The sequence below is a fragment of the Sinohyriopsis cumingii genome, chromosome 11, assembly GCF_028554795.1.
Source record: "Sinohyriopsis cumingii isolate HCF-2022 chromosome 11, ASM2855479v2, whole genome shotgun sequence".
Lineage (NCBI taxonomy): Eukaryota > Metazoa > Mollusca > Bivalvia > Unionida > Unionidae > Sinohyriopsis > Sinohyriopsis cumingii.
Window position 1 is genome coordinate 112,582,279 of NC_142971.1, and position 18,994 is coordinate 112,601,272.

At 35.5% G+C, this 18,994-nt stretch overlaps 6 non-coding genes across 6 annotated transcripts; all 6 read left to right on the forward strand.

Annotated features, from left to right (window-relative positions):
* Positions 1–2,786: 2,786 nt before the first annotated feature.
* Positions 2,787–2,859, forward strand: Trnaf-gaa (transfer RNA phenylalanine (anticodon GAA)). The gene has a single exon. It is a non-coding gene; the product is annotated as a tRNA-Phe (tRNA).
* A 2,918-nt stretch (positions 2,860–5,777) lies between these two features.
* Trnaf-gaa (transfer RNA phenylalanine (anticodon GAA)) lies at positions 5,778–5,850 on the forward strand. Its single transcript has one exon. It is a non-coding gene; the product is annotated as a tRNA-Phe (tRNA).
* A 2,933-nt stretch (positions 5,851–8,783) lies between these two features.
* On the forward strand, positions 8,784–8,856 carry Trnaf-gaa (transfer RNA phenylalanine (anticodon GAA)). Its single transcript has one exon. It is a non-coding gene; the product is annotated as a tRNA-Phe (tRNA).
* Positions 8,857–11,791: 2,935 nt separating this feature from the next.
* Positions 11,792–11,864, forward strand: Trnaf-gaa (transfer RNA phenylalanine (anticodon GAA)). Its single transcript has one exon. It is a non-coding gene; the product is annotated as a tRNA-Phe (tRNA).
* Positions 11,865–14,805: 2,941 nt separating this feature from the next.
* Positions 14,806–14,878, forward strand: Trnaf-gaa (transfer RNA phenylalanine (anticodon GAA)). The gene has a single exon. It is a non-coding gene; the product is annotated as a tRNA-Phe (tRNA).
* A 2,940-nt stretch (positions 14,879–17,818) lies between these two features.
* Positions 17,819–17,891, forward strand: Trnaf-gaa (transfer RNA phenylalanine (anticodon GAA)). Its single transcript has one exon. It is a non-coding gene; the product is annotated as a tRNA-Phe (tRNA).
* The last annotated feature ends 1,103 nt before the right edge of the window (positions 17,892–18,994 follow it).

Here is an 18,994-nt window from a genome sequence, read left to right on the forward strand (position 1 = left end):
TCTATTATCGTTAGGTTCCTCCTCCTCCCTCCCCTCTCTCTCTCTCTCTCTCTCTCTCTCTCTCTCTCTCTCTCTCTCTCTCACAACAAAGTAAGAAATTGTTTTGAACCTTGTGAAGTGAGATGCAGAGTTTCCTGTTTCCCACGCATATGCATGTTGTGAAGTAGTATAAAATAAAATGTAAAATAGAAAAATAAATCTGGCGGAAAGTTTGATACGATTACAATCAAGAATTCCTTAAGAGTTACAGCGTATGATAATTAAGCTTATCGATTGCAAATATTGTAAAATATTACTGCAATCGCCCATATTTGGTTTAAATTTGATTCTCAAACGTTCGATCGGAAATTCCGTTTAATATTATGTTTGCGTTTTCAACTGGTATAATTGTGAAGGTGCCATGTGAGTGGATTCCATGGCGTGAAAGAATATATATCTAAACATCTATTCGTGTAATACATATGTAAACATGGAAGAATTTTACTTTGTATGACTATGCTGATAGCATGGACTATCGATTTTCTGATTTGAAACGCCTCTTGTGCAATTGTTCTTAGGTAAAGGACATTTATCCTTGCAACTAGAGACTCACATAAACATGCATAGACATAATACATTGAATGAAGATCTCTCTTTCCTAAATGTGCTTGATTTCCGGCCGAGTCATACCAAAGACGTAACAAAATTATAGTACTAACCTCTGCTTGGCATAGCGCTCAGCTTAAGATTTTAGTAATAGGACTGGTCGGCTTGGTGTCACGATAATGTGACTGGGTGGAACATCATGCTACATGTCTGCGACATGATGCCCCCAGTGCTAGGCATCACTATAAAGAGCCACTGTAGATATCCTAGCGATATGACAAAATAATTGTTAAAGTTGCGTTTCAATTCTAAATCACACACATACACACACACACAGAGTGTACGTCTCTCTCTGTCTCTCATTAATGTGTTTCATTTTCATGGAAGTATTTTGCACAGAAATATGAGCATTCTTTAGAAGAATAATGTTTTCATTTAATGAGCAAATAACAAATTCTTTGGTTTTTATTATGCTGAGGAAATTGCTTGGTTTATTACAAGTGTTGGCTGTGATCATGCTTTGTTAAATAAATTTGATAAAGAAATACTAAATTTCAGTTAAATGCCCATTGTAATTCATAAGAGTTTCATTTCCATTCTATATTCCATGGTAATTACTTGTATGTCAAAGCAACGACTTTGATTATGTTTCAAAGAAGCAATAGCGACGATTTACAATTATTGCGGACGCAGCTTCCTTTGATTTTGTTGTGAACCGTTCAGTATCTGAGACATTATCTTTCATTAGTGTCTTGATCACATTGAAAACTTTTCATCAGCATTGGTCTCTATAAATATTACTATCTGTTACAAAATCTAAATATTATTACAAATTATGTTACATTAAAATAGCCCAAGTGTCCATTCTTGTGAAAAACCTGTCAAAGGTAATGATCGTCGTTTGAACCTTAAAAAAATTATAATATTAGATTTAGGATAACTTTCAATAAGATGTTAATCCTTTATATGACAGCACGCACATTCCTAGTTTTACTAGCAGTAAGGCACGTGGCAAAGAGTCAAAGGCTTTATTTAGATGGACCCATTTAGACTATGACATTATTGGAGATTGTTTGAAAAGGTGCTCGAGAATCAAATACCTGCCACCATAGTTCATACTCGAGTTACCTGGTATGGCAACCAGTTTTGATTGGGGCGGGGGGGGGGAGTACATGATCCAGTTTCTTCAATGTATTCAACGGGGTGAGGTAGGGAGGTGATCTTTATCCTTTGTTGTTTAGTCTATACTTTTAAGAAATATATCTTAAGCTGGGTGAGTGTGACGCGGGAATACAGTTGACTGAAAATGTGTTACTTCTTAACACTTTTAGTTTTGCTGGTGATGTGTTATTGGTAAGTTCTTCTGTCGCAGGTTGAAGGAAGTTATTGCAGATAAATTGACAGGTATAAATATGACATTTACATGATTTAAATCCTATTGCTGCGTATTGTACTGCGATGCTCTTTGGATAAACGTTAGTGAATGTATGAAAAGAAACATGGTTATTGACTATAATAACTGTCTTCGTCTGCTATTAAGCCTTTTGAGACGGAAGAGTGCCTCCATCATGTTTGTAAACTACAATGCATTTAGTGTTGAAGAATGAATGAGAAAGTATGTGTTTTCAATGATGAGAAGAATATCGGATAGTAAGAACTGCATTATGAAATCTTTCCGAAATTACGATATTCGTTTACATTCTCGGATTGTAGATATTTGGAACAAAGTACCCATTGAAATGTCTTACTTCATTTTGTTCTTAAGAATGCTTTTCCATTCTGTAGTTGTAGATGTGTCTATAGATTTGCACGTAAGACACCTATGATCTTTATTGTGGAGAATGCATTTATATTGTATATTTTAATTGACATGTATGGACAGCGCAATCGAAAATAAAGAATTCTTGTCTTATTTAAGGAGGTTTATTTTAGTGGTTGGCGTGTATGAAGATCGTTAAAGCTAGGGATGAGATTGGTGTGAATTTACTGCTTTTCTTGATGCTGCCTAGCAAACTGCTTTTATAGAATTGTGAAGACACAATTGAAACACTACCATTGATGTACAGTGGTCTATAAGTGGACTTGTAGAAGTGACTGACTTATTTGCTAAAGTAGATGATCAAACTTGTCAGTGATGTGGATTTGGTGCGCAGTGATAAATGCAATGTCACATAGGTAAGTTGCGACAATTGTCAATGTCAGCCGGAATAGCTCAGTTGGGAGAGCGTTAGACTGAAGATCTAAAGGCCCCCGGTTCAATCCCGGGTTCCGGCACGGAACATATCCGGCGGCTGGCAGGAATTTTTGTATTTTCCTTCTAAAGCCTGTTTTCATTTTAAAACTCGTTTAAACCATTTTAACAAATAAATATTTTTTAAAAGATTAAAAAGGAAATAAACTTCCGACAAAACTCACTTTCACACTTTTGTTATCTCTATTATCGTTAGTTTCCTCCTCCTCCCTCCCCCCCCCTCTCTCTCTCTCTCTCTCAACAAAGTAAGAAATTGTTTTGAACCTTGTGAAGTGAGATGCAGAGTTTCCTGTTTCCCACGCATATGCATGTTGTGAAGTAGTATAAAATAAAATGTAAAATAGAAAAATAAATCTGGCGGAAAGTTTGATACGATTACAATCAAGAATTCCTTAAGAGTTGCAGCGTATGATAATTAAGCTTATCGATTGCAAATATTGTAAAATATTACTGCAATCGCCCATATTTAGTTTAAATTTGATTCTCAAACGTTCGATCGGAAATTCCGTTTAATATTATGTTTGCGTTTTCAACTGGTATAATTGTGAAGGTGCCATGTGAGTGGATTCCATGGCGTGAAAGAATATATATCTAAACATCTATTCGTGTAATACATATGTAAACATGGAAGAATTTTACTTTGTATGACTATGCTGATAGCATGGACTATCGATTTTCTGATTTGAAACGCCTCTTGTGCAATTGTTCTTAGGTAAAGGACATTTATCCTTGCAACTAGAGACTCACATAAACATGCATAGACATAATACATTGAATGAAGATCTCTCTTTCCTAAATGTGCTTGATTTCCGGCCGAGTCATACCAAAGACGTAACAAAATTATAGTACTAACCTCTGCTTGGCATAGCGCTCAGCTTAAGATTTTAGTAATAGGACTGGTCGGCTTGGTGTCACGATAATGTGACTGGGTGGAACATCATGCTACATGTCTGCGACATGATGCCCCCAGTGCTAGGCATCACTATAAAGAGCCACTGTAGATATCCTAGCGATATGACAAAATAATTGTTAAAGTTGCGTTTCAATTCTAAATCACACACATACACACACACACAGAGTGTACGTCTCTCTCTGTCTCTCATTAATGTGTTTCATTTTCATGGAAGTATTTTGCACAGAAATATGAGCATTCTTTAGAAGAATAATGTTTTCATTTAATGAGCAAATAACAAATTCTTTGGTTTTTATTATGCTGAGGAAATTGCTTGGTTTATTACAAGTGTTGGCTGTGATCATGCTTTGTTAAATAAATTTGATAAAGAAATACTAAATTTCAGTTAAATGCCCATTGTAATTCATAAGAGTTTCATTTCCATTCTATATTCCATGGTAATTACTTGTATGTCAAAGCAACGACTTTGATTATGTTTCAAAGAAGCAATAGCGACGATTTACAATTATTGCGGACGCAGCTTCCTTTGATTTTGTTGTGAACCGTTCAGTATCTGAGACATTATCTTTCACTAGTGTCTTGATCACATTGAAAACTTTTCATCAGCATTGGTCTCTATAAATATTACTATCTGTTACAAAATCTAAATATTATTACAAATTATGTTACATTAAAATAGCCCAAGTGTCCATTCTTGTGAGAAACCTGTCAAAGGTAATGATCGTCGTTTGAACCTTAAAAAAATTATAATATTAGATTTAGGATAACTTTCAATAAGATGTTAATCCTTTATATGACAGCACGCACATTCCTAGTTTTACTAGCAGTAAGGCACGTGGCAAAGAGTCAAAGGCTTTATTTAGATGGACCCATTTAGACTATGACATTATTGGAGATTGTTTGAAAAGGTGCTCGAGAATCAAATACCTGCCACCATAGTTCATACTCGAGTTACCTGGTATGGCAACCAGTTTTGATTGGGGCGGGGGGGGGGAGTACATGATCCAGTTTCTTCAATGTATTCAACGGGGTGAGGTAGGGAGGTGATCTTTCTCCTTTGTTGTTTAGTCTATACTTTTAAGAAATATATCTTAAGCTGGGTGAGTGTGACGCGGGAATACAGTTGACTGAAAATGTGTTACTTCTTAACACTTTTAGTTTTGCTGGTGATGTGTTATTGGTAAGTTCTTCTGTCGCAGGTTGAAGGAAGTTATTGCAGATAAATTGACAGGTATAAATATGACATTTACATGATTTAAATCCTATTGCTGCGTATTGTACTGCGATGCTCTTTGGATAAACGTTAGTGAATGTATGAAAAGAAACATGGTTATTGACTATAATAACTGTCTTCGTCTGCTATTAAGCCTTTTGAGACGGAAGAGTGCCTCCATCATGTTTGTAAACTACAATGCATTTAGTGTTGAAGAATGAATGAGAAAGTATGTGTTTTCAATGATGAGAAGAATATCGGATAGTAAGAACTGCATTATGAAATCTTTCCGAAATTACGATATTCGTTTACATTCTCGGATTGTAGATATTTGGAACAAAGTACCCATTGAAATGTCTTACTTCATTTTGTTCTTAAGAATGCTTTTCCATTCTGTAGTTGTAGATGTGTCTATAGATTTGCACGTAAGACACCTATGATCTTTATTGTGGAGAATGCATTTATATTGTATATTTTAATTGACATGTATGGACAGCGCAATCGAAAATAAAGAATTCTTGTCTTATTTAAGGAGGTTTATTTTAGTGGTTGGCGTGTATGAAGATCGTTAAAGCTAGGGATGAGATTGGTGTGAATTTACTGCTTTTCTTGATGCTGCCTAGCAAACTGCTTTTATAGAATTGTGAAGACACAATTGAAACACTACCATTGATGTACAGTGGTCTATAAGTGGACTTGTAGAAGTGACTGACTTATTTGCTAAAGTAGATGATCAAACTTGTCAGTGATGTGGATTTGGTGCGCAGTGATAAATGCAATGTCACATAGGTAAGTTGCGACAATTGTCAATGTCAGCCGGAATAGCTCAGTTGGGAGAGCGTTAGACTGAAGATCTAAAGGCGCCCGGTTCAATCCCGGGTTCCAGCACGGAACATATCCGGCGGCTGGCAGGAATTTTTGTATTTTCCTTCAAAAGCCTGTTTTCATTTTAAAACTCGTTTAAACCATTTTAACAAATAAATATTTTTTAAAAGATTAAAAAGGAAATAAAACAAACTTCCGACAAAACTCACTTTCACACTTTTGTTATCTCTATTATCGTTAGGTTCCTCCTCCTCCCTCCCCTCTCTCTCTCTCTCTCTCTCTCTCTCTCTCTCTCTCTCACAACAAAGTAAGAAATTGTTTTGAACCTTGTGAAGTGAGATGCAGAGTTTCCTGTTTCCCACGCATATGCATGTTGTGAAGTAGTACAAAATAAAATGTAAAATAGAAAAATAAATCTGGCGGAAAGTTTGATACGATTACAATCAAGAATTCCTTAAGAGTTACAGCGTATGATAATTAAGCTTATCGATTGCAAATATTGTAAAATATTACTGCAATCGCCCATATTTGGTTTAAATTTGATTCTCAAACGTTCGATCGGAAATTCCGTTTAATATTATGTTTGCGTTTTCAACTGGTATAATTGTGAAGGTGCCATGTGTGTGGATTCCATGGCGTGAAAGAATATATATCTAAACATCTATTCGTGTAATACATATGTAAACATGGAAGAATTTTACTTTGTATGACTATGCTGATAGCATGGACTATCGATTTTCTGATTTGAAACGCCTCTTGTGCAATTGTTCTTAGCTAAAGGACATTTATCCTTGCAACTAGAGACTCACATAAACATGCATAGACATAATACATTGAATGAAGATCTCTCTTTCCTAAATGTGCTTGATTTCCGGCCGAGTCATACCAAAGACGTAACAAAATTATAGTACTAACCTCTGCTTGGCATAGCGCTCAGCTTAAGATTTTAGTAATAGGACTGGTCGGCTTGGTGTCACGATAATGTGACTGGGTGGAACATCATGCTACATGTCTGCGACATGATGCCCCCAGTGCTAGGCATCACTATAAAGAGCCACTGTAGATATCCTAGCGATATGACAAAATAATTGTTAAAGTTGCGTTTCAATTCTAAATCACACACATACACACACACACAGAGTGTACGTCTCTCTCTGTCTCTCATTAATGTGTTTCATTTTCATGGAAGTATTTTGCACAGAAATATGAGCATTCTTTAGAAGAATAATGTTTTCATTTAATGAGCAAATAACAAATTCTTTGGTTTTTATTATGCTGAGGAAATTGCTTGGTTTATTACAAGTGTTGGCTGTGATCATGCTTTGTTAAATAAATTTGATAAAGAAATACTAAATTTCAGTTAAATGCCCATTGTAATTCATAAGAGTTTCATTTCCATTCTATATTCCATGGTAATTACTTGTATGTCAAAGCAACGACTTTGATTATGTTTCAAAGAAGCAATAGCGACGATTTACAATTATTGCGGACGCAGCTTCCTTTGATTTTGTTGTGAACCGTTCAGTATCTGAGACATTATCTTTCACTAGTGTCTTGATCACATTGAAAACTTTTCATCAGCATTGGTCTCTATAAATATTACTATCTGTTACAAAATCTAAATATTATTACAAATTATGTTACATTAAAATAGCCCAAGTGTCCATTCTTGTGAAAAACCTGTCAAAGGTAATGATCGTCGTTTGAACCTTAAAAAAATTATAATATTAGATTTAGGATAACTTTCAATAAGATGTTAATCCTTTATATGACAGCACGCACATTCCTAGTTTTACTAGCAGTAAGGCACGTGGCAAAGAGTCAAAGGCTTTATTTAGATGGACCCATTTAGACTATGACATTATTGGAGATTGTTTGAAAAGGTGCTCGAGAATCAAATACCTGCCACCATAGTTCATACTCGAGTTACCTGGTATGGCAACCAGTTTTGATTGGGGCGGGAGTACATGATCCAGTTTCTTCAATGTATTCAACGGGGTGAGGTAGGGAGGTGATCTTTATCCTTTGTTGTTTAGTCTATACTTTTAAGAAATATATCTTAAGCTGGGTGAGTGTGACGCGGGAATACAGTTGACTGAAAATGTGTTACTTCTTAACACTTTTAGTTTTGCTGGTGATGTGTTATTGGTAAGTTCTTCTGTCGCAGGTTGAAGGAAGTTATTGCAGATAAATTGACAGGTATAAATATGACATTTACATGATTTAAATCCTATTGCTGCGTATTGTACTGCGATGCTCTTTGGATAAACGTTAGTGAATGTATGAAAAGAAACATGGTTATTGACTATAATAACTGTCTTCGTCTGCTATTAAGCCTTTTGAGACGGAAGAGTGCCTCCATCATGTTTGTAAACTACAATGCATTTAGTGTTGAAGAATGAATGAGAAAGTATGTGTTTTCAATGATGAGAAGAATATCGGATAGTAAGAACTGCATTATGAAATCTTTCCGAAATTACGATATTCGTTTACATTCTCGGATTGTAGATATTTGGAACAAAGTACCCATTGAAATGTCTTACTTCATTTTGTTCTTAAGAATGCTTTTCCATTCTGTAGTTGTAGATGTGTCTATAGATTTGCACGTAAGACACCTATGATCTTTATTGTGGAGAATGCATTTATATTGTATATTTTAATTGACATGTATGGACAGCGCAATCGAAAATAAAGAATTCTTGTCTTATTTAAGGAGGTTTATTTTAGTGGTTGGCGTGTATGAAGATCGTTAAAGCTAGGGATGAGATTGGTGTGAATTTACTGCTTTTCTTGATGCTGCCTAGCAAACTGCTTTTATAGAATTGTGAAGACACAATTGAAACACTACCATTGATGTACAGTGGTCTATAAGTGGACTTGTAGAAGTGACTGACTTATTTGCTAAAGTAGATGATCAAACTTGTCAGTGATGTGGATTTGGTGCGCAGTGATAAATGCAATGTCACATAGGTAAGTTGCGACAATTGTCAATGTCAGCCGGAATAGCTCAGTTGGGAGAGCGTTAGACTGAAGATCTAAAGGCGCCCGGTTCAATCCCGGGTTCCAGCACGGAACATATCCGGCGGCTGGCAGGAATTTTTGTATTTTCCTTCTAAAGCCTGTTTTCATTTTAAAACTCGTTTAAACCATTTTAACAAATAAATATTTTTTAAAAGATTAAAAAGGAAATAAAACAAACTTCCGACAAAACTCACTTTCACACTTTTGTTATCTCTATTATCGTTAGGTTCCTCCTCCTCCCTCCCCTCTCTCTCTCTCTCTCTCTCTCTCTCTCTCTCTCTCTCTCACAACAAAGTAAGAAATTGTTTTGAACCTTGTGAAGTGAGATGCAGAGTTTCCTGTTTCCCACGCATATGCATGTTGTGAAGTAGTACAAAATAAAATGTAAAATAGAAAAATAAATCTGGCGGAAAGTTTGATACGATTACAATCAAGAATTCCTTAAGAGTTACAGCGTATGATAATTAAGCTTATCGATTGCAAATATTGTAAAATATTACTGCAATCGCCCATATTTGGTTTAAATTTGATTCTCAAACGTTCGATCGGAAATTCCGTTTAATATTATGTTTGCGTTTTCAACTGGTATAATTGTGAAGGTGCCATGTGTGTGGATTCCATGGCGTGAAAGAATATATATCTAAACATCTATTCGTGTAATACATATGTAAACATGGAAGAATTTTACTTTGTATGACTATGCTGATAGCATGGACTATCGATTTTCTGATTTGAAACGCCTCTTGTGCAATTGTTCTTAGCTAAAGGACATTTATCCTTGCAACTAGAGACTCACATAAACATGCATAGACATAATACATTGAATGAAGATCTCTCTTTCCTAAATGTGCTTGATTTCCGGCCGAGTCATACCAAAGACGTAACAAAATTATAGTACTAACCTCTGCTTGGCATAGCGCTCAGCTTAAGATTTTAGTAATAGGACTGGTCGGCTTGGTGTCACGATAATGTGACTGGGTGGAACATCATGCTACATGTCTGCGACATGATGCCCCCAGTGCTAGGCATCACTATAAAGAGCCACTGTAGATATCCTAGCGATATGACAAAATAATTGTTAAAGTTGCGTTTCAATTCTAAATCACACACATACACACACACACAGAGTGTACGTCTCTCTCTGTCTCTCATTAATGTGTTTCATTTTCATGGAAGTATTTTGCACAGAAATATGAGCATTCTTTAGAAGAATAATGTTTTCATTTAATGAGCAAATAACAAATTCTTTGGTTTTTATTATGCTGAGGAAATTGCTTGGTTTATTACAAGTGTTGGCTGTGATCATGCTTTGTTAAATAAATTTGATAAAGAAATACTAAATTTCAGTTAAATGCCCATTGTAATTCATAAGAGTTTCATTTCCATTCTATATTCCATGGTAATTACTTGTATGTCAAAGCAACGACTTTGATTATGTTTCAAAGAAGCAATAGCGACGATTTACAATTATTGCGGACGCAGCTTCCTTTGATTTTGTTGTGAACCGTTCAGTATCTGAGACATTATCTTTCACTAGTGTCTTGATCACATTGAAAACTTTTCATCAGCATTGGTCTCTATAAATATTACTATCTGTTACAAAATCTAAATATTATTACAAATTATGTTACATTAAAATAGCCCAAGTGTCCATTCTTGTGAAAAACCTGTCAAAGGTAATGATCGTCGTTTGAACCTTAAAAAAATTATAATATTAGATTTAGGATAACTTTCAATAAGATGTTAATCCTTTATATGACAGCACGCACATTCCTAGTTTTACTAGCAGTAAGGCACGTGGCAAAGAGTCAAAGGCTTTATTTAGATGGACCCATTTAGACTATGACATTATTGGAGATTGTTTGAAAAGGTGCTCGAGAATCAAATACCTGCCACCATAGTTCATACTCGAGTTACCTGGTATGGCAACCAGTTTTGATTGGGGCGGGAGTACATGATCCAGTTTCTTCAATGTATTCAACGGGGTGAGGTAGGGAGGTGATCTTTATCCTTTGTTGTTTAGTCTATACTTTTAAGAAATATATCTTAAGCTGGGTGAGTGTGACGCGGGAATGCAGTTGACTGAAAATGTGTTACTTCTTAACACTTTTAGTTTTGCTGGTGATGTGTTATTGGTAAGTTCTTCTGTCGCAGGTTGAAGGAAGTTATTGCAGATAAATTGACAGGTATAAATATGACATTTACATGATTTAAATCCTATTGCTGCGTATTGTACTGCGATGCTCTTTGGATAAACGTTAGTGAATGTATGAAAAGAAACATGGTTATTGACTATAATAACTGTCTTCGTCTGCTATTAAGCCTTTTGAGACGGAAGAGTGCCTCCATCATGTTTGTAAACTACAATGCATTTAGTGTTGAAGAATGAATAAGAAAGTATGTGTTTTCAATGATGAGAAGAATATCGGATAGTAAGAACTGCATTATGAAATCTTTCCGAAATTACGATATTCGTTTACATTCTCGGATTGTAGATATTTGGAACAAAGTACCCATTGAAATGTCTTACTTCATTTTGTTCTTAAGAATGCTTTTCCATTCTGTAGTTGTAGATGTGTCTATAGATTTGCACGTAAGACACCTATGATCTTTATTGTGGAGAATGCATTTATATTGTATATTTTAATTGACATGTATGGACAGCGCAATCGAAAATAAAGAATTCTTGTCTTATTTAAGGAGGTTTATTTTAGTGGTTGGCGTGTATGAAGATCGTTAAAGCTAGGGATGAGATTGGTGTGAATTTACTGCTTTTCTTGATGCTGCCTAGCAAACTGCTTTTATAGAATTGTGAAGACACAATTGAAACACTACCATTGATGTACAGTGGTCTATAAGTGGACTTGTAGAAGTGACTGACTTATTTGATAAAGTAGATGATCAAACTTGTCAGTGATGTGGATTTGGTGCGCAGTGATAAATGCAATGTCACATAGGTAAGTTGCGACAATTGTCAATGTCAGCCGGAATAGCTCAGTTGGGAGAGCGTTAGACTGAAGATCTAAAGGCCCCCGGTTCAATCCCGGGTTCCGGCACGGAACATATCCGGCGGCTGGCAGGAATTTTTGTATTTTCCTTCAAAAGCCTGTTTTCATTTTAAAACTCGTTTAAACCATTTTAACAAATAAATATTTTTTAAAAGATTAAAAAGGAAATAAAACAAACTTCCGACAAAACTCACTTTCACACTTTTGTTATCTCTATTATCGTTAGGTTCCTCCTCCTCCCTCCCCTCTCTCTCTCTCTCTCTCTCTCTCTCTCTCAACAAAGTAAGAAATTGTTTTGAACCTTGTGAAGTGAGATGCAGAGTTTCCTGTTTCCCACGCATATGCATGTTGTGAAGTAGTATAAAATAAAATGTAAAATAGAAAAATAAATCTGGCGGAAAGTTTGATACGATTACAATCAAGAATTCCTTAAGAGTTACAGCGTATGATAATTAAGCTTATCGATTGCAAATATTGTAAAATATTACTGCAATCGCCCATATTTGGTTTAAATTTGATTCTCAAACGTTCGATCGGAAATTCCGTTTAATATTATGTTTGCGTTTTCAACTGGTATAATTGTGAAGGTGCCATGTGAGTGGATTCCATGGCGTGAAAGAATATATATCTAAACATCTATTCGTGTAATACATATGTAAACATGGAAGAATTTTACTTTGTATGATTATGCTGATAGCATGGACTATCGATTTTCTGATTTGAAACGCCTCTTGTGCAATTGTTCTTAGCTAAAGGACATTTATCCTTGCAACTAGAGACTCACATAAACATGCATAGACATAATACATTGAATGAAGATCTCTCTTTCCTAAATGTGCTTGATTTCCGGCCGAGTCATACCAAAGACGTAACAAAATTATAGTACTAACCTCTGCTTGGCATAGCGCTCAGCTTAAGATTTTAGTAATAGGACTGGTCGGCTTGGTGTCACGATAATGTGACTGGGTGGAACATCATGCTACATGTCTGCGACATGATGCCCCCAGTGCTAGGCATCACTATAAAGAGCCACTGTAGATATCCTAACGATATGACAAAATAATTGTTAAAGTTGCCTTTCAATTCTAAATCACACACATACACACACACACACACACACACAGAGTGTACGTCTCTCTCTGTCTCTCATTAATGTGTTTCATTTTCATGGAAGTATTTTGCACAGAAATATGAGCATTCTTTAGAAGAATAATGTTTTCATTCAATGAGCAAATAACAAATTCTTTGGGTTTTATTATGCTGAGGAAATTGCTTGGTTTATTACAAGTGTTGGCTGTGATCATGCCTTGATAAATAAATTTGATAAAGAAATACTAAATTTCAGTTAAATGCCCATTGTAATTCATAAGAGTTTCATTTTCATTCTATATTCCATGGTAATTACTTGTATGTCAAAGCAACGACTTTGATTATGTTTCAAAGAAGCAATAGCGACGATTTACAATTATTGCGGACGCAGCTTCCTTTGATTTTGTTGTGAACCGTTCAGTATCTGAGACATTATCTTTCATTAGTGTCTTGATCACATTGAAAACTTTTCATCAGCATTGGTCTCTATAAATATTACTATCTGTTACAAAATCTAAATATTATTACAAATTATGTTACATTAAAATAGCCCAAGTGTTCATTCTTGTGAAAAACCTGTCAAAGGTAATGATCGTCGTTTGAACCTTAAAAATATTACAATATTAGATTTAGGATAACTTTCAATAAGATGTTAATCCTTTATATGACAGCACGCACATTCCTAGTTTTACTAGCAGTAAGGCACGTGGCAAAGAGTCAAAGGCTTTATTTAGATGGACCCATTTAGACTATGACATTATTGGAGATTGTTTGAAAAGGTGCTCGAGAATCAAATACCTGCCACCATAGTTCATACTCGAGTTACCTGGTATGGCAACCAGTTTTGATTGGGGCGGGGGGGGGGGAGTACATGATCCAGTTTCTTCAATGTATTCAACGGGGTGAGGTAGGGAGGTGATCTTTATCCTTTGTTGTTTAGTCTATACTTTTAAGAAATATATCTTAAGCTGGGTGAGTGTGACGCGGGAATACAGTTGACTGCAAATGTGTTACTTCTTAACACTTTTAGTTTTGCTGGTGATGTGTTATTGGTAAGTTCTTCTGTCGCAGGTTGAAGGAAGTTATTGCAGATAAATTGACAGGTATAAATATGACATTTACATGATTTAAATCCTATTGCTGCGTATTGTACTGCGATGCTCTTTGGATAAACGTTAGTGAATGTATGAAAAGAAACATGGTTATTGACTATAATAACTGTCTTCGTCTGCTATTAAGCCTTTTGAGACGGAAGAGTGCCTCCATCATGTTTGTGAACTACAATGCATTTAGTGTTGAAGAATGAATAAGAAAGTATGTGTTTTCAATGATGAGAAGAATATCGGATAGTAAGAACTGCATTATGAAATCTTTCCGAAATTACGATATTCGTTTACATTCTCGGATTGTAGATATTTGGAACAAAGTACCCATTGAAATGTCTTACTTCATTTTGTTCTTAAGAATGCTTTTCCATTCTGTAGTTGTAGATGTGTCTATAGATTTGCACGTAAGACACCTATGATCTTTATTGTGGAGAATGCATTTATATTGTATATTTTAATTGACATGTATGGACAGCGCAATCGAAAATAAAGAATTCTTGTCTTATTTAAGGAGGTTTATTTTAGTGGTTGGCGTGTATGAAGATCGTTAAAGCTAGGGATGAGATTGGTGTGAATTTACTGCTTTTCTTGATGCTGCCTAGCAAACTGCTTTTATAGAATTGTGAAGACACAATTGAAACACTACCATTGATGTACAGTGGTCTATAAGTGGACTTGTAGAAGTGACTGACTTATTTGATAAAGGAGATGATCAAACTTGTCAGTGATGTGGATTTGGTGCGCAGTGATAAATGCAATGTCACATAGGTAAGTTGCGACAATTGTCAATGTCAGCCGGAATAGCTCAGTTGGGAGAGCGTTAGACTGAAGATCTAAAGGCCCCCGGTTCAATCCCGGGTTCCGGCACGGAACATATCCGGCGGCTGGCAGGAATTTTTGTATTTTCCTTCAAAAGCCTGTTTTCATTTTAAAACTCGTTTAAACCATTTTAACAAATAAATATTTTTTAAAAGATTAAAAAGGAAATAAAACAAACTTCCGACAAAACTCACTTTCACACTTTTGTTATCTCTATTATCGTTAGGTTCCTCCTCCTCCCTCCCCTCTCTCTCTCTCTCTCTCTCTCTCTCTCTCTCAACAAAGTAAGAAATTGTTTTGAACCTTGTGAAGTGAGATGCAGAGTTTCCTGTTTCCCACGCATATGCATGTTGTGAAGTAGTATAAAATAAAATGTAAAATAGAAAAATAAATCTGGCGGAAAGTTTGATACGATTACAATCAAGAATTCCTTAAGAGTTACAGCGTATGATAATTAAGCTTATCGATTGCAAATATTGTAAAATATTACTGCAATCGCCCATATTTGGTTTAAATTTGATTCTCAAACGTTCGATCGGAAATTCCGTTTAATATTATGTTTGCGTTTTCAACTGGTATAATTGTGAAGGTGCCATGTGAGTGGATTCCATGGCGTGAAAGAATATATATCTAAACATCTATTCGTGTAATACATATGTAAACATGGAAGAATTTTACTTTGTATGATTATGCTGATAGCATGGACTATCGATTTTCTGATTTGAAACGCCTCTTGTGCAATTGTTCTTAGCTAAAGGACATTTATCCTTGCAACTAGAGACTCACATAAACATGCATAGACATAATACATTGAATGAAGATCTCTCTTTCCTAAATGTGCTTGATTTCCGGCCGAGTCATACCAAAGACGTAACAAAATTATAGTACTAACCTCTGCTTGGCATAGCGCTCAGCTTAAGATTTTAGTAATAGGACTGGTCGGCTTGGTGTCACGATAATGTGACTGGGTGGAACATCATGCTACATGTCTGCGACATGATGCCCCCAGTGCTAGGCATCACTATAAAGAGCCACTGTAGATATCCTAACGATATGACAAAATAATTGTTAAAGTTGCCTTTCAATTCTAAATCACACACATACACACACACACACACACACAGAGTGTACGTCTCTCTCTGTCTCTCATTAATGTGTTTCATTTTCATGGAAGTATTTTGCACAGAAATATGAGCATTCTTTAGAAGAATAATGTTTTCATTTAATGAGCAAATAACAAATTCTTTGGTTTTTATTATGCTGAGGAAATTGCTTGGTTTATTACAAGTGTTGGCTGTGATCATGCTTTGTTAAATAAATTTGATAAAGAAATACTAAATTTCAGTTAAATGCCCATTGTAATTCATAAGAGTTTCATTTCCATTCTATATTCCATGGTAATTACTTGTATGTCAAAGCAACGACTTTGATTATGTTTCAAAGAAGCAATAGCGACGATTTACAATTATTGCGGACGCAGCTTCCTTTGATTTTGTTGTGAACCGTTCAGTATCTGAGACATTATCTTTCATTAGTGTCTTGATCACATTGAAAACTTTTCATCAGCATTGGTCTCTATAAATATTACTATCTGTTACAAAATCTAAATATTATTACAAATTATGTTACATTAAAATAGCCCAAGTGTCCATTCTTGTGAAAAACCTGTCAAAGGTAATGATCGTCGTTTGAACCTTAAAAAAATTATAATATTAGATTTAGGATAACTTTCAATAAGATGTTAATCCTTTATATGACAGCACGCACATTCCTAGTTTTACTAGCAGTAAGGCACGTGGCAAAGAGTCAAAGGCTTTATTTAGATGGACCCATTTAGACTATGACATTATTGGAGATTGTTTGAAAAGGTGCTCGAGAATCAAATACCTGCCACCATAGTTCATACTCGAGTTACCTGGTATGGCAACCAGTTTTGATTGGGGCGGGGGGGGGGAGTACATGATCCAGTTTCTTCAATGTATTCAACGGGGTGAGGTAGGGAGGTGATCTTTATCCTTTGTTGTTTAGTCTATACTTTTAAGAAATATATCTTAAGCTGGGTGAGTGTGACGCGGGAATACAGTTGACTGAAAATGTGTTACTTCTTAACACTTTTAGTTTTGCTGGTGATGTGTTATTGGTAAGTTCTTCTGTCGCAGGTTGAAGGAAGTTATTGCAGATAAATTGACAGGTATAAATATGACATTTACATGATTTAAATCCTATTGCTGCGTATTGTACTGCGATGCTCTTTGGATAAACGTTAGTGAATGTATGAAAAGAAACATGGTTATTGACTATAATAACTGTCTTCGTCTGCTATTAAGCCTTTTGAGACGGAAGAGTGCCTCCATCATGTTTGTAAACTACAATGCATTTAGTGTTGAAGAATGAATGAGAAAGTATGTGTTTTCAATGATGAGAAGAATATCGGATAGTAAGAACTGCATTATGAAATCTTTCCGAAATTACGATATTCGTTTACATTCTCGGATTGTAGATATTTGGAACAAAGTACCCATTGAAATGTCTTACTTCATTTTGTTCTTAAGAATGCTTTTCCATTCTGTAGTTGTAGATGTGTCTATAGATTTGCACGTAAGACACCTATGATCTTTATTGTGGAGAATGCATTTATATTGTATATTTTAATTGACATGTATGGACAGCGCAATCGAAAATAAAGAATTCTTGTCTTATTTAAGGAGGTTTATTTTAGTGGTTGGCGTGTATGAAGATCGTTAAAGCTAGGGATGAGATTGGTGTGAATTTACTGCTTTTCTTGATGCTGCCTAGCAAACTGCTTTTATAGAATTGTGAAGACACAATTGAAACACTACCATTGATGTACAGTGGTCTATAAGTGGACTTGTAGAAGTGACTGACTTATTTGCTAAAGTAGATGATCAAACTTGTCAGTGATGTGGATTTGGTGCGCAGTGATAAATGCAATGTCACATAGGTAAGTTGCGACAATTGTCAATGTCAGCCGGAATAGCTCAGTTGGGAGAGCGTTAGACTGAAGATCTAAAGGCCCCCGGTTCAATCCCGGGTTCCGGCACGGAACATATCCGGCGGCTGGCAGGAATTTTTGTATTTTCCTTCTAAAGCCTGTTTTCATTTTAAAACTCGTTTAAACCATTTTAACAAATAAATATTTTTTAAAAGATTAAAAAGGAAATAAACTTCCGACAAAACTCACTTTCACACTTTTGTTATCTCTATTATCGTTAGTTTCCTCCTCCTCCCTCCCCCCCCCTCTCTCTCTCTCTCTCTCAACAAAGTAAGAAATTGTTTTGAACCTTGTGAAGTGAGATGCAGAGTTTCCTGTTTCCCACGCATATGCATGTTGTGAAGTAGTATAAAATAAAATGTAAAATAGAAAAATAAATCTGGCGGAAAGTTTGATACGATTACAATCAAGAATTCCTTAAGAGTTGCAGCGTATGATAATTAAGCTTATCGATTGCAAATATTGTAAAATATTACTGCAATCGCCCATATTTAGTTTAAATTTGATTCTCAAACGTTCGATCGGAAATTCCGTTTAATATTATGTTTGCGTTTTCAACTGGTATAATTGTGAAGGTGCCATGTGAGTGGATTCCATGGCGTGAAAGAATATATATCTAAACATCTATTCGTGTAATACATATGTAAACATGGAAGAATTTTACTTTGTATGACTATGCTGATAGCATGGACTATCGATTTTCTGATTTGAAACGCCTCTTGTGCAATTGTTCTTAGGTAAAGGACATTTATCCTTGCAACTAGAGACTCACATAAACATGCATAGACATAATACATTGAATGAAGATCTCTCTTTCCTAAATGTGCTTGATTTCCGGCCGAGTCATACCAAAGACGTAACAAAATTATAGTACTAACCTCTGCTTGGCATAGCGCTCAGCTTAAGATTTTAGTAATAGGACTGGTCGGCTTGGTGTCACGATAATGTGACTGGGTGGAACATCATGCTACATGTCTGCGACATGATGCCCCCAGTGCTAGGCATCACTATAAAGAGCCACTGTAGATATCCTAGCGATATGACAAAATAATTGTTAAAGTTGCGTTTCAATTCTAAATCACACACATACACACACACACAGAGTGTACGTCTCTCTCTGTCTCTCATTAATGTGTTTCATTTTCATGGAA